This window comes from Balaenoptera physalus (assembly GCF_965194825.1).
Source record: "Balaenoptera physalus genome assembly, chromosome: X".
Lineage (NCBI taxonomy): Eukaryota > Metazoa > Chordata > Mammalia > Artiodactyla > Balaenopteridae > Balaenoptera > Balaenoptera physalus.
In genome coordinates this window covers 133,493,380-133,509,692 of record NC_138903.1, presented here as the reverse complement: position 1 = coordinate 133,509,692, position 16,313 = coordinate 133,493,380, and the positions used below count along the sequence as shown (strand labels likewise).

At 55.5% G+C, this 16,313-nt stretch overlaps 1 protein-coding gene and 1 pseudogene across 2 annotated transcripts in view; one reads left to right on the top strand and one right to left on the bottom strand.

The window, feature by feature from the left end:
* Positions 1 to 16,313, top strand: part of TEX28 (testis expressed 28) — a 66,424-nt gene that overhangs the window by 19,273 nt on the left and 30,838 nt on the right.
* On the bottom strand, positions 6,667 to 9,404 carry LOC309652847 (melanoma-associated antigen 10 pseudogene; annotated as a pseudogene). Its single transcript has one exon. The product of its transcript is annotated as a melanoma-associated antigen 10 pseudogene (transcript).

The window sequence follows — 16,313 nt, the reverse complement described above, 5'->3', positions numbered from 1 at the left end:
GTGGAATCTAAGATATGACACAAATGAACTTTTATGAAACAGAGAGAGACTCTCACAGACATAGAGAACAGACTTGTGGTTGCCAAGGGGGAGAGGGATGGGGGAGGGAAGGATTGGGAGTTTGGGATTAGCAGATGCAAGCTAGTATGTATAGGATGGATAAACAACAAGGTCCTACTGTATAGCACAGGGAACTATATTCAATATCCTGTGATAAACCACAATGGAAAAGAATAATTTTAAAAAGAATGTAAAGAGAAAAGAGATACTTTCCTGTGGACAGATTGAGCAGCCCAAACTTAGCTACAGGTGGCTTCAATCCAAACAGGCATGAAGAGTTAGATTGTCAGTTCAGACACCTGAATAACAGACACTGTTGCCCTGTCAAGAGCTTCACAGACAGAGACCAGGCAGGCTTCTCAGAGTCCAGAGCCTGGAAGGCAGGCACCACTTTGATGAGGTCCCAGGGAGTCCTGGAGCTGCTGCTTTGCAGGCCTATAAATTCAATTTTAGCAGTTCCTCCAGAGATAACCAGGTCCTGGAGGTTGCTCAGTAGAGACAATGGGACACTAACACACAATTTATCAATCTCAAGGTTTTTCACTATTGAGTGGAAATTTGCAGAGAAGCAAGCAGGGGAGGCAGTAATGATCTATGTGATAGTGGGTCAGAGTTGGAGACATCAGTAAGCACTCTTGTTTAGCTTAATATATATGCAGATGATTACATATAAAATATTTAGAGATATATAAATAAAGAGTAGTAAGCACACATATAATTCTTTGCTCTGTCAGCCAAGGGGTCCTAGAAGCCAAGACACCCCAGTAGCAATGAGCACACGTAGTGCCCAGATCTAGTTTTTTCATAGCATTTTACAATAAAAGGAACAAGGGCTCCATGGAGAAATTGATGATTCTAGAATTGGGACAGGAAATATGCAAAATGAGCCTGGGGTATCTTGTAGTGTGTGAAAAGAAAGTACTCAAAAAAAAAAAAAAAAGAGCAATATTTCCAGGGGTATGACAAAGGTATGTACGAAGGGAGCTAACAGGAAGAGCACCGAGGGCCAATCCTACAACAATTTGAAAATAAAAATATATAAAGTTACATTGGATTTTACCCCCAAAGTGTCATACAAATACCATGAGTCCATACTGAGAAAAATAAATGATTTATTAATTACATAAATAAGGAAGAATAGACACATCTCCCATAGAGAAAACTTCCAGTTTATACAGGTACTTGCACTTCAAGAAAGTGCAGCACAACTCCTCGCCCCTGAAGTATGGACCACACGTAGTGACCTTCTTCCAAAGAGGACAGTATGAAAAGGGGGCACAAAACAGTCACTTTACAGTGTAGACACCTGACAAGCACTACCTCAGCCAGATGCTCAAGGTGAACGTCATCAGTGCTCAATCGTGCTAATAGTGTGTACACACTTGGCATGGTGTGATGAGAATGGCATTTTACATCTGTAATCCTCCTCCTCCACACTCATAACCCCAGACTAATCATGAGTAAAATAGCAGACAAATCCCAACTGAGGGACATGGTACAAAATATCTAATGAGTGCTCCTCAAAACTGTCAAGATCATCAAAAACAAAGAAACTGTTAAAGCTAAGAGGAGACCAAGGAGACATTACAACTAAATGTCATGTGGTTTCCTGGCTGGATTCCTGGAGTGGGAAAAGGACATTTAGGTAAAAACTACAGAAATCTGAGTAAAGTATGGGCTTTAGTTGATAATAAATAATGCATCAATACCTGCTCATTAATTGTAATAAGTCTATCATATTAATGCAAAATGTTAGTAATAGAGGGAACTGGGTGAGGGGCATGTAAGAATTCTGCTTTCACAAAATGTTTTCAAATCTTAAAGGAAAAGGTCAAAATAAATAAAGTCTATTGACATTTTCAAAATAAAAAGGACAAAAGGAAACTTTGGACAAAAGGTGATGGGTATGTTAGAAAAGGAAATAGAAAGGAAACCAAACACAAGCACACAGAGCCTGTAAGTGTGAAACAAACCCTTCCTAAGTTATCTTCAGCTTTCCCTCTCCCTTAACCTCCAAGCCCATATGATACACAAGCCCGGCCTCTTCCACTGCATAAACATATCTGGAATGCACTTTCTTCTCAAGCCCCGCAGTCAGTGCCTTGATCCAGCCTCATAGATGTTTGCCTGGACTACGGCAGGAGCCCCCTAATGAGGCCAGGTGTAGACCTGGAACCCCGTACTTGCTCGAGAATGGCTTTAGGATATCTGCCAGTGTTACTTAAAGAGGTCTGTCAAGACCCAGGCAAGATTCAGCTTGTTGCCGAGGAAACGGGAGTTCAGAGCAAACCATTAGGTATGCGTGGGGAAGCACGGGCTTCTCAGAGGAGCGGGACCTTGACTGAGAGTCCTCAAGCCAGGGCTGCTGTCTAATCTTCCCCACTCTGGGTAAGATTGGTTTGGGAACTGCGTGGTGTGTGCCCACACAGAGGCTGCTGCTAAAGATGCTGGATCCTGGAAATGCCTCCAGATAAGTCAGCGGGGTTGGGGGGGTTGCTTTGGGCCTCTTAGCTGCCACGACCCTGAGGCAAGACGTCACCCACACCTGACGGTCGCCTCCAATAAGGGGCAAAAGGAGTGTCTGTTTCCAGAGGTGCACTTCTTCCATCCTGGAGTGTCCCACAGGGACGTGTCCCAAGAGTACACATTTCATGATGGGGTCCAGGGCTACAGCCTGGGGAAAGGTAGATCTTGGATACGCAGTAATAATAGCCCCTTGGCATTGAGCACCTACACTGGGTCAGGCACTTCATATGCAGGTGACACCTTGTGGCATATTTGTTTGGGGTTAAATTATGCCCCCCAAAAGATATGCTGAAACCCTCATCCCCAGTACCTGCGAGGGGAACTTATTGGGAAATAGGGCCTTTGCAGATGTAGTCGAGTTAAGATGAGGTCATTACAACAATCCCACTACTGGGCATATACCCTGAGAAAACCATAATTCAGAAAGAGACATGTACCACAATGTTCACTGCAGCACTATTTACAATCGCCAGGACATGGAAGCAACCTAAGTGTCCAACGACAGATGAATGGATAAAGAAGATGTGGCACATATATACAATGGAATATTACTCAGGTATAGAAAGAAACGAAATTGAGTTATATGTAGTGAGGTGGATGGACCTAGAGTCTGTCATACAAAGTGAAGTAAGTCGTAAGTCAGAAAGGGAAAAACAAATACCGTATGCTAACACATACCTATGGAATCTAAAAAAAAAAAAAAAGGTTCTGAAGAACCTAGGGGGCCGGCCAGGAATAAAGATGCAGACGTAGAGAATGGACTTGAGGACATGGCGAGGGGGAAGGGTAAGCTGGGACAAAGTGAGAGAGTGGCATGGACATATATACACTACCAAATGTAAAATAGATAGCTAGTGGGAAGCAGCCGCATAGCACAGGGAGACCAGCTCGGTGCTTTGTGACCACCCAGAGGGGTGGGATAGGGAGGGTGGGAGGGAGACGCAAGAGGGAGGGGATATGGGGATATATATATATGTATTCATTTTGTCATACAGCAGAAACTAACACAACAATGTAAAGCAATTATACTCCAATAAAGATGTTAAAAACAAACAAACAAAAAAAAGATGAGGTCATTAGACTGGGCCTAATCCCATATGACCGGTATCCTTAGAAGAAGAGGGCAAATTGGCCGTAGGCATGACCAGAGGGGAGACAGCCATGTGAAAATGAAGGCAGAGACTGGAGTAATCTAGCCATAAACCAGGGAACACTTGGGGACATCACGAGATGGAAGAAAGAAGAAAAACCCTCCTCCAGAGCCATCAGAGGAAGCATGGCCCTGCCAGCACCGTGATGTTTTTCACTTGAGCCTTCAGAAAAGGGAGAGAAGTCGCAACCCCACTGGCGACTTCAATTTGTGCTACCTTGTTGGGCGGCTCCAGGAACCGAACACAATCTCATATCAAGGCTCAGAAGTTGTACTGTTACACTCTCCATTCTACAGATGAGGACGCTGAGAGCCTGACGCCGGACCCTGCCCACGGGGACTCTCCTAAACCCTGTCAAGACGCCACCTCCCCTGAAATGAAGATGAGGCCCTGGAGGAGAGGTGGGATCTAGCAGAGAGGGCGTGAGGATGGAGAAGGTTTCGTCTGGACGTGGGGGTCCGAGGCACGGCCCTCTGAAGGCGGCTCTTCTGCGCAGGCTTGGGCCCTGCTCTCTCCTTCCACTGCCCACTCTGCTCCCGTCTCTCCCGGCGGCGTGGTGGCCCCACCTTCTCCTGCAGGCTCACTTCCCCCGGCAGACTGGCTGTCAGGCAGGCGGCAAGCCTGCATTCAAAGCACGGGGACCGCCGGGCTGGAGGACTCTCACAGTGTCCTCACGGGCGTGAGTGTCTGTGCCCTTCAGGGCCCTGTGGATGACCTCCTCTGGATGCTTGAGCGCACGTGGCTTTGCACCCTGCTGCTGTCTTGTGAATGTCCCTTGGCTTCACACCCTGCATCCCGCCACCATCCCAGCCCTATCCCTGTGCCCAGCCCCGTCCCTGTGCCCAGCCCCAGCTCAGGGACCAAGGACAGGCAAAGGCCCGGGACCCCTTACTTGCTCACGAAGGCCCCTCAAGCAGCAGCCGGCGATGTTTGCCACAGAGGAGGGTAGGCGAGAGGCAGGCAGGAGGTCAGCGCTTTGCCAAGGGGGCTGGAGCTCAGAGCAGACTTTAGCTGGGGCCCGGGAACGGGGGCTTCTCGGGAAACAGGGCCACGGCTGAGACAACTCACACCAGCCCCTCACGGGGCAGGCTCAGGGCACGTAGAGGACGTCAGACCTTCCCGCTGATGGGCAGGGAGCTCCCGTGTGCTCTGCCCCGCCCTGGTCAGGACTGGCTGGGTGCCGGGGTGGTGTGTGCTCGTCCAGAGTCTACTGGGGAGGGTGCTGCTGCCCCCCTGAAAAGTGCCTCCCGGAATGTCCCTGGGGTGCTCTTGGCGTGTCCCGGCCGCTGCTGCCCTGCCTGCCGCGGCCGTGCCTGGGCTAGCACTGTCCCCCATCAGTCAGTTCACTGCACAAACGGGCACTAGGAATCCCTGCTTTCCCCCGGGAGCGCCCCACGGGGGTCTGGTCCTGGAGCACCCATTTCCTGCTGGGGTCCAGGGCTGCAGCTCGCCGGCAGAGGCGCCTGCTCCCACCGGCCGCCCCCGGCCAGCCCAGGGCGGGTCACACGGGGTCTGGTGGGCGCTGCCCCTTCCCCCTCTCTGGGGCGGCTGACCCTCTTCACAGCCTGCATCACCGGGACCCCAAAGCCCTCCCCTGCCTGGCTCCTTTCCACATCCTCATGCGGGTCTGCGGGTGGCTGGGGCCTGGGGGAGCGTCCTGGGGACCACCCCTGCCATCTGCTGCAGCCTGGCCCTCTGCTCAGACACCCTGATCGGGGACACCAGAGTCCTAGCCGGCTCTGCGCGGGGCTCACAAGACGCCCCTCTGCCTCTCACACTCAGGCTCAAAAACCAAAACCTCACGGTCACATTCAGAAGGCCATCAGTGTACTCAAACATTTGGGCATTACGTAGGGAATGATTTCAAAATAACTCGGAAGCACAGAGATTCGCCCCACATCCACGCGGCCATGATTATCATTTACCAACCACGAGGAGACTCGCCGAGTGGCTACATCACGTCCTGCCAGCTCCACCCGAAGCATGATATTGGTGGGAGGGGATGCTTCTCTGGCACTTTCAGATAAACACACATGCATGAGGTCATCAGGACCGGGGCCTAAGCGGCTCTCAGTGCGGGGACAGGCAGGGCAGAAGCCAGGCTGCGCAGACCGAGGCCAGGTTCCGGAGAGAGTGGGCGCTGGGGGCAGCGGGGTCACCCCCGGGGGGGACTCGGGGCTGGGCCCCCCGAGGACACCCCCGACCCCAACAGGGCCGTTTGGCAGCTGGCGGCTGCCCTCCTGACAGAGACTCAGCACAGCCCCGCAGGGACGGATGGGTGCAGCTCAGGGACCTAAGGGTGCGGGTGGCTTGGGGGAATTCCCTCCGCGGGCTCCCTGTGGGGCAGCCTCTCTCTGGAACACCTCCAACCCTGCCCAGGGCCTTAAAGGCACAGAGTCTGGCATCTCACATCTAAGGGTCAAAGGTGCAGGACTTAAGACCCTGGGGGAGGAAACACAGTGGTCTGTGTCTGTGTTGTCATGCCTTGAGGATTAACCCCCGGCCCCGCTGTGCCTTCTACACAGTTGGCCGTGACAAAAGTGCTTCTGCTCAGAATTCAGTGGCAAAAGGTCATCACATGACCCCTCCTAAGTAAAGAGGACTGGCAGTGCTGTGTCCCCATTTGTGCGGGGAGGAGAGGAAGACAAGATGGGGACGAGCACCTGACGTCTCTCCAAGTCCACACTGCCTAGTAGAGGCTCAACAGAAGCAGCGCTTACCATTTGTGATGACAAAATCCCCTTCTTTTCCGGCAGGAGTGTCTGAACACGTCACATTGGCCTTGAAATTCTCCTCCTTTTCCAAGTGCCCGCCTGCTATGTGGCAGGTGCTTCAAATCCAGGATCACACGTAACGTTCACGTTGCTCTACGGCGCTCAGCAGGGAGGGCTGCCTCTTTAGCCCCCGGCGCCTTCTGCACCTCCCACTGCAGTGACCTCACAATCTCATTAGGCCCAGAAGTTGCTCCTTCCTTTCGATGCCAGGTCACGGCCCGAACCTGTGGGTCTCTGATGCCGCCACATTTCTGAACCTGCCTGAACCCGGGGACACTGGCGGACATTGCTTCTTTAGTGGCTAGGACTTATTTCTAGTATTATTCTGATCCCAGACTCTGTCCCTCTTTCCTCTGGAAGTTCTTTTCTTTTCATGACATCTCAGAGAATTTGCAGCTCCATAGGAAACGGAATAGAAAACCAGCCAAAATTGCTGCTCTGTGTGTTTTACTCCTGGAGGATGTATTATTCAATTTGGACGTGTGTGTGTGTGTCTGTCGGCGGGGAGGGAGGGGTGGTGTTTTCCCCAGCTCGGCGCAGCTCACGCAAAGCTCCCAGGATTCCAGTCACACAGCGACTCCTTTCCGCTTTGGCAGCCTCTCTTCGTTCAAACCACCTATTTTCATCCATTTCATCCCAGTGAAAGCTAGACCTTGCTCACAGGTGGCCAAAGTGAACTCCAGGTGACTAAAATAGTCGTTTCAATATAGTTGGTAACTGGCTCTCCCAGGGCAGGGAGAGCAGGGCCAGCCCAGGGAATACTGAGCAGTACTTCAAAGCGCAAGATCCTCATTTCTCTGGAAATCCTTGCAGATGGTGGGGATAAAACACCTGCCGCTTCAGTGTGGTCCACCGCAATGCGACAAGAGCCGGCACCCGTTCCTTCCTGCCCCAGGACGGGATTCCTCTCGCCTTTATCCATGATCCAAAAGGACATCTCACAGCCATGTCGCATTTCAGACTTTCCCCCCAAACCCAAGACACACCCTCTGCAGGTCTGGCTGCTGCCACCACCCAGCTCCGTCACCATCACCTCCCACAGAAGGAAGCCCCGCTTCCCAAAGGCCCAAACTGCCCTGGCTCAGGGCACTTACACTCCAGGGCTCGCTCCTGGAGCCCCACCGCCTCGTCCCATGTTGACTTGTTCTGTGGGACTTGGGGGATGTCTCACCACCTTCCTCATGTGACTGCGGCTCCTAGACCATCCCCCTAGGTGTGGGTGTGTCCTGCTTTTCCTAGCATTCCCGCTACTAACACAGGCCCTTCCGGAGAGCAGAGGCTCCGTGGAGGTGTGCGGAATAAACAAGCCAGTGGGCAGGGGGCTTATTGACGCAGATTAATCTTCTCCTACTTTCTTAAAATACCCATGCAAATCCAACTGAACAGAGATAGTTAGTGTTATAGAATGACAGACAAGACAGGGAAGAAGCAAGAACTGGAACTACGATTACTTTTATTTTTCTAATTCTTCCCCCATCTATATTACTGCTAAGTACTTCCACATTTCCAAAAGAGTTCTAATTCTTATTTCCTGTTATCTTGTACACGGTCACAAAATGAACTGGGATATTTCCCAACCTCTCTTACAGAACAGCAAAACTCTTGTTCTTGAACTGGATTAGTACAAATACATGTGGGATCAATGTCATGCACAAAGTTAGACACTGAAGCTTGTTTAGTCTTCTATTAAAAGAACCAACATTTGACAAATTCCTAAAGAAAACAGAGATGAAATTCCATGTCAACATACACAACAGGAACCCAAAGATGCTGCACACCGGCTTCCCCCGACAGGCCCGGGCCCTCACTACTTAGAAGGCTGACCGCTCCCTCTTCAAACTCAGAGAGAAGGATCAGCCTCCCTTCCTGCCCCACGGGAGAAGCTGCTGGACGTGGGCCTGGAAGGAGCCTGGCTGCTGCTCTGGCTCAGGCCCCCTCTTCCTCATCGCTCACACCCTCTGCACACAGGGATGGGAGGGACCTGGGATCCAAGGGATTGACACTGGGCAGATGCTCCAGGACCTGACACTTGCTGGTCTCCGCGTAGGCCCGGGGACCCCACAGGAACTCGTAGCGGGCGGGGTCGCTGTGGGGCACCTGCCGGTACTCCAGGTAGCCCTCCTGCACCCACACTTTGGTGAGGAGCTCCCTGGGCTCCCCGTAGATGCAGTGCTCCCTCCCTGCATATACCCCCATCACGCTAAGTGCTTCCCAGACCTCCTCCTCAGGGGCGCGGTCACCGTACAGGGCGATCAGGCACAGGACCATCACCAGGAGGCCGGCCTTGGGCCTCTGCCCGTTGCTCAGCACTGCATCACAGGTGAGGCCCAGGGTGGGGACCAGGACGTAGGTGCACTCGCGGGGGTCCACCTCCTTCACGTCCACGCCAAACACCAGCTGCATGCACTCGCAAGCTCGGCTGAAGACCACGGGGAAGTAGTCCCGATGGTCACGGAGGACCATATTCAGCATCTCCGCCTTGGAGATCGGCTCCTTGGTGCGATACTTGAGGAGCAGGAACGCCACCAGGTCAGCCATCAGCACAGTAAGTGCCTCCTGGGGCAAGGACTGGGCATAGGCGGAGAAGGAGGGGGCGACGGGGGAGGAGGAGGACGAGGGGGATGCGGCCTCCTCCCCCGCAGCCCCGAACAGCTGCGCCTCCACCGGGCCCTGGGCCTGGACTGGGGCCTGAAGGTCTGCCTCAGGCTGGCGCAGCTCTCTCATCTCGACCGGGGGCCTGATGACTGGGGTCGGGCCGCCGACGGGAGTCTGGGCAGGGGTGACAGATACGGACCACGGACCTGGGGGAGAGAGGGGGTGTGAGTAGCCTCGGCTGAGAAACGCACCCTGGGCAGCTCTGACAAAGGCCACTTACAGGGCTCGCCTGGAGGGGTGCCCTCGGGCCTCACAGGGGCGCTCCTCCTGGGCGGCCTGTCCCCTGCCAACCTGAAGAAGGAAGCGAGGTGGCTCCTCAGGGTGCAGCCAGCGCAGCCCCAGGTACCGACCAGGGCTGAGAGGGGTGTGGGGAGGTGCGGTGACTTGAGCCTTGTGGGGTCCCCTCTGTTCTGGGAGGGGGAGCCCCTGGGTACACACTCAGGGCACGCACCTCACCTTGACTCCTGGCGCTGCCTGGGCCTCCTCTGCTCTGTGGCCTGAGGACACGTGCCTCAGACCTGGGCCTTCGCCTCCCGGTTCCTGGAGCCCCTGTAAGAGGAATGGAGGGCGCACCTCGGGTGTAGATTGTGGCACAGCCCTGGGCCCCTCGGTGCTGGCAGGAGGGGTGGGCCGGACTCTGTGGGTCCCCCTTTGTTCCGGGGATTGGGCTCTCCTCAGTCTTCTCTCGAGGTCCACACCTTGACCCCGGCAGATCCTGGGACTCCTCCCTCTGCTGACCTGATGTTTCCCCTCAGACCAAGGTCCTCCCATCCCTGGACGAGTCCACCCCCAACCACGTGGCAGAGGTGAGAGCCTGCAACGTCAAGTCAGCCCTGCCCGGGACCTCCCAGGGCTGACAGCATGGGCGAGCTCCTCTGAGGTCCCCTCTGTTCTGGGGTCCAGGGTCCCCTCTGTCCTCCCTCAGGGTCCTCACCTTGACCCCCGGCAGGACCTGGGATCCCCCCCTTTGCCCACCTGAGGCCCTGCCCCTTACCCCAAGTCCCCACTCTCTCTGGGACCCGGATGTCAGGAAATGCTGCCTGGGGTCATCCTGCCCCGGTGTTGCCCAGGGCTGACCACACGGATGGGTTTCTGTGGGCTCCCCTCAGTCGTCCCTCAGGGGCCTCACCCTCACTCTGGCAGCACCTGGACCCTCCCCTCTATCGATCTGAGGCCCCGTCCTTTATACCAAGTCCCCAGGGTCTCTTAGACCTGATGGGGAAATAAAGAAACAATGCGTGTGCTCATCCTGCCCCCGGGGCCTCCCAGGGCTGACGGCAGGGTCGGGGATCTGTGGGGTCCCCTCTGTTTGGGGCCCAGCACCTCCTCAGTCCTCCCTCAGGGGCCTCAACTTGACTCCACGCAGGACATGGGATCCTTCCCTCCGCCCACCTGAGACACCGCCCCTTATACCCGCTCCCCAGTCTCTCCGCGGCCAGGATGTGAGGAAGTACTGCAAGTGCTCATCGCGCCCTATGGCCTCCAGTGCGACCTGGAGCTTCTCGATGCCTCATGCAGGGGGCCAGAGCCCCTCCCTGGACCCCCACAAATCCATCTGCCATGGCCAACAGCCTCCACCGGATCACAGCAGCCCCAGCGCCTCCCCTCTCAGCATCACTTACGCCCCTCGTGGCCAGGCGGCTCCTCCCCGCCCCCCCCACTACATCCCCCCATACACCCTCCCCCACCCACCACCTGCTGGCGATCCGCTCTGGGCCCTGCAAGCCGGGCGCCCCCAATGCGTAGAGGTCAGACTGCCTCTCTCACCTCCCCACACCGGGGAGTCCTCCCCCGAGCACCCCCAGAGCCAGGGGCTCTCGCCTCTCGCACCCCAGACGCAGAGCTCACCCCTCTTGCCCCCGCCCACCCGGGAGCCGGAGCCCCCTTCCTGCCACGAGCGTCCTCCGCCCCACCCCACCCCGCGCCCCAGCGGGAGCTCCCATAACGCCTACCGAGCCCGCGCCCGGGAATCCTCCCCATCGACCCGCGCCTGCGCCAGGAGTAGCTCCGCCTTCCTCCCGCCACACGCAGCAGCCGTTAGCCCTCGCCTCGTGTCTCGGCCCGGGGAGGGGGCCCGAGAGTCCTCCCCATCGACCCGCGCCTGCGCCAGGAGTCGCTCCGCCTTCCTCCCGCCACACGCAGCAGCCGTTAGCCCTCGCCTCGTGTCTCGGCCCGGGGAGGGGGAGTGGCCCGCCCGTCGCGTCCTCCCCACCCCCACAGCCAGTCGTCCTCTCCTCTGGCCCCCAAAGCCGGCCCCACCCGCCCAGGAGGAAGCCCTCCGCTCTGGACCCCCCCACGCTTAGCCATTAGCCCCACCTCGGCAGCCAGCGGAGCTTCTTGATGCCTCATGCAGCAGGGCAGGACCCCTCCCTGGACCCCCACAAATCCATCTGCCATGGTCAACAGCCTCCACCGGATCACAGCAGCCCCAGCGCCTCCCCTCTCAGCATCACTTACGCCCCTCGTGGCCAGGAGGCTCCTCCCCGCCCCCTCCCCCGACCACATCCCCCCATACACCCTCCCCCACCCACCACCTGCTGGCAATCCGCTCTGGGCCCTGCAAGCCGGGCGCCCCCCATGCGTAGAGATCAGACTGCCTCTCTCACCTCCCCACACCGGGGAGTCCTCTCCCGAGCACCCCCAGAGCCAGGGGCTCTCGCCTCTCGCACCCCAGACGCAGAGCTCACCCCTCTTGCCCCCGCCCACCCGGGAGCCGGAGCCCCCTTCCTGCCACGAGCGTCCTCCCCCCCCCACCCCCCGCCCCGGCGGGAGCTCCCATAACGCCTACCGTGCCCGCGCCCGGGAATCCTCCCCATCGACCCGCGCCTGCGCCAGGAGTAGCTCCGCCTTCCTCCCGCCACACGCGGCAGCCGTTAGCCCTCGCCTCGTGTCTCGGCCCGGGGAGGGGGCCCGAGAGTCCTCCCCATTGACCCCGCACCTGTGCCAGGAGTAGCTCCGCCTTCCTCCCGCCACACGCAGCAGCCGTTAGCCCTCGCCTCGTGTCTCGGCCCGAGGAGGGGGCCCGAGAGTCCTCCCCATCGACCCGCGCCTGCGCCAGGTGTAGCTCCGCCTTCCTCCCGCCACACGCAGCAGCCGTTAGCCCTCGCCTCGTGTCTCGGCCCGAGGAGGGGGAGTGGCCCGCCCGTCGCGTCCTCCCCACCCCCACAGACAGTCGTCCTCTCCTCTGGCCCCCAAAGCTGGCCCCACCCGCCCAGCAAGAAGCCCTCCGCTCCGGGCCCCCCCACGCTTAGCCATTAGCCCAACCCTCTGCACCCCAACTCCAGAACGCCCCCCACCAGCCACCCCAGCAGCCAGCGGTCCTGCCCTCGGACCAGCACACTGAGGGACCCTTCCCCCAGCCCCCCTTCAGCCCGCTGCCCTCCGCCGCCCCTCCCCCCACTCCCCATCGAGCAGCCCGTAACCCTCCCCCCACCCCCACTCCTTCCCAGCGCCCCCGGTACCTGCGGAGTCCAGCCCCCGGCAAAGCCCCCGCCTGTCTCCTGACTTTCTCTGACTCTGTGGATGACGCCGGAGTCCCGCTCAGAAGGGGCTGAAGAGCTCGTCTCAGCACTGCAGCCAGGAACTGTGCAGCCCACTGTCCCAGGCACTCTGTGCGAACGCCACGTGGGTTTCCGGGTGCTCCCGGAAGCCCGAGGAAGATGAGGGAGAAAGATCTAGACGCCTCCTTACACAGAAAGTGGTTGGATCAGAAGAGCACGTGAGGAGGCGCTTTGCTACCGAAGCAGCAGTAGCCACGCGCACTGAGGGCGTGAGGTCCCAAGGCTTGGCGCCTCTGGAAGCAAAAGACACGCCCATTGGCCTTCCACCAATAGGAAGGCCTCCCTGCAAGGCTGCGGAGTTGGAGGAGCAAACTTGGAGATGCAGAGCCCATGGTGGCACATAGGTCAATCTGTCTTTACAGGTGGGTTTCTGCTGTGATTGTTAATGTCATAAAGCTATTCTTTTTTCTTTCTCTTTTTTTAAATTTTTTAATTTAATTTTATTTTTTTATACAGCAGGTAATTATTAGTTATCCCTTTTATACATATTAGTGTACATATGTCAATCCCAATCTCCCAATTCATCACAGCACCACCCCCCCGCCCCCAACACTTTCCCACCTTGGTGTCCACACGTTTGTGCTCTACATCTGTGTCTCTACTTCTGCCCTGCAAACCGGTTCATCTGTACCATTTTTCTAGGTTCCACATATATGCATTAATATACGATATTTGTTTCTCTCTCTCTGACTCCTTTTACTCTGTATGACAGTCTCTAGATCCATCCACGTCTCTACAAATGACCCAATTTCGTTCCTTTGTACGGCTGAGTAATAAAGTACTAGTAATAAAGCTCTTCTTTATATGGACTGATTTCTTGTCTAGTTGTTATCAACTAGCCATCTTCTCACATGGCAGAAGAGGATGAGGCAGCTGTCTGGGGTCTCTTTTATAAGGGAGCTAGTCTCATTCATGAGGGCTCCCCCCTCATGGGCTAATCACTTCCCAGGGCCCCACCTCCAAATCCCATCCCTTTGGGGGTTAGAATTTAACAGGTGAATGAAGGGGACAGGTTTACAAATATTCAGTCCATAGCACTGTCTGTCCAACTATTTTTGCTCCTATGTTCCCTTCTTCCTGCTGAGATAATTTTTTTAATTTACATTTTAAATTCTCTACTGCCTTTTTAGGCAATTATCAGTTTGTGCTAAAACTTTACAATTCACCTATGAAATGGAAGAAAAACCCTCACCATGTCTGGGTCTGCAAAGTGCCTAGCCTACCCTTTCACTGGAGAGGTGTCCCATGGGTGCTGAGCAGGAATCCTACTCTGGACCCCCGCCCTCACCCCCAGCAGCCCTTTCCCTCCATTGCCCACAGCAGAGGCCAGACTCAGATGAAAGTTTCAGGGAAATTTACTAAGAGAAACATTGACTGAAACCATTGAACAGAGGGCATGATAACACAGAGAGGAACTTCTAACAGCCACCAGATCCCTCAGGTCCCGGGCGCCCCCCCCAGGATCCCCAACAAGGTGCCTCTGCTACACCCCACCCGGTGGCCCTCCATCCCCACACAGTCTCCCTTCCTGAGGGCCCCGCGGGTGGCCTCTCGCCAGGAAGATGGGCGCCGGCAATGCCCGCTCCCCCCGGGGCAGCCCCTCCCCATCTGGCCCACATGCCCGGGGCCTGGCCCTGCCCTATGGTGGGCACAGGACAGTCCCACAGCAAGGCACGCACCACTGAGCCGACGACAGAGTGTCCCGAGGAACAATGGGGTGGCCTTCAGTTGTACTGCTAATTACTTTCACATTTCCAAGTAAATTCCTATTCCAATGCCATGTTATCTTGTTCAGGATCACAAAATGATATGGGAATCTTACAATTTGTTTTACACAATAGCAAAACTCTTGTCGTTCAACTGAATTAGTGCAAATACATGTGTGATTAATGTCATTCACAAACTTATATACTGAAGCTTATTAAGCCTTCTTTTAAGTGGAACAATATTTGAAAAATTCCTAAAGAAAACAGAGATGAAATTCCATGTCATCATACACAACAGGAACCCAAATATGCTGCACACCGGGTTCCCCCGACAGCCCCGGGCCCTCACTACTTAGAAGGCTGACCGCTCCCTCTTCAACTCTGAGCGAAGGATCAGCCTCCCTTCCTGCCCCACGGGAGAAGCTGCTGGACGTGGGCCTGGAAGGAGCCTGGCTGCTGCTCTGGCTCAGGCCCCCTCTTCCTCATCGCTCACACCCTCTGCACACAGGGATGGGAGGGACCTGGGATCCCATCCACTGGCCCTGAGCAGATACTCCAGGACCTGCCACTTGCTGGTCTCCGCATGGGCCCGGGGACCCCACAGGAACTCGTAGCGGGCGGGGTCGCTGTGGGGCACCTGCCGGTACTCCAGGTAGCCCTCCTGCACCCACACTTTGGTGAGCAGCTCCCTGGGCTCTCCATAGATGCAGTGCTGCCTCCCGGCACACAGCCCCGTCTTGCTTTGCACGTACACGAAGATCAGCTTGAGTAAGAGTCCTTCTAGTGATAAGCTGATCAAATCATGGAGACTCCTATGCCTCGATTTCTCCATCTGTAAAATGGGCCTCGTAATAGTACAAGGCAAAAGCATTGGTGTGGGTTTCCCATGATGTGACCTGTTTGTAAAAGGCCTGGGCCAAATGAAGTGGTCGGTGGATGTAGCTCTTGTTACTGAGTGTGTAAGAAAGATGTGCCCTCCCCCATGTTGTGAAGATTCCAAACCAGTACATGTCTTCTGATCCCCGCATACGTGGATTAGTGCAGTTTTTCTTTTCTCGTGAAAATTTGTTATCAGAATGCTTGGATTCGCCTTACTCTTTTTCTCGCTTGCCCCTGTTCACGATGAGGCTATTGATTTGAGGTGTTGCTTCCATTGGAACACAGGTGTTTGCAGCTTTAACTCCCAAGTGCCTCTTTGGCCACGAGCCATAAGTCCTGGGGGCGTTGGTATGTGTTTTCTTCATTTCAAAGTATTTTCTAATTTCCCTTGTGATGTCTTGTATGTTCCCTGGGCTATTGTTACGGACTGAACTGCGTCCTCCCAAATTTTGCATGTTGAAGCCCTAACCCCTAGAACCTCACAATGTCACTGTGACGGGAGTTAGTGGTTCTCAGGTTGACATGAGGCCATTGGGATGAGGTCTAAAGCAAGATGGCTGGTGCCCTTGAGAGAAGAGCAGATCAGCACATACAAGGAGAGAAGGCAGGGCCTGGGGGTGCGTGCACAGAGGGTGACCATGTGAGGGGCGGTTAGAGCACGGCCACCTGCAACCAAGGAGACCGGCCGCAGTACAAGCCACCCCTGCTGGACCCTCCCTCTCGGCCTCCCGGGCCCCACCACCGTGAGAATCTGTGTCTGCTGTTTCAGCCCCTCATCCTGTGCTGTTGCATTTGGCATCGTCCCAGACTAATGCTGTTATTTGGGGACGCATGGCTCAATTTCCCTCTATTTGCAGATTTCCCAAGTTTCCTTCTGTTATTGATGTCTAATTTCACTCTGTTTTGGCCAGAGAACATACTTTGTATGATTTCAGTCCTTTTGTTTGTATCCCCTTAACTTTACTGAGGGATGCTGTGTGGCTTAACGTGTGGACTATCCTG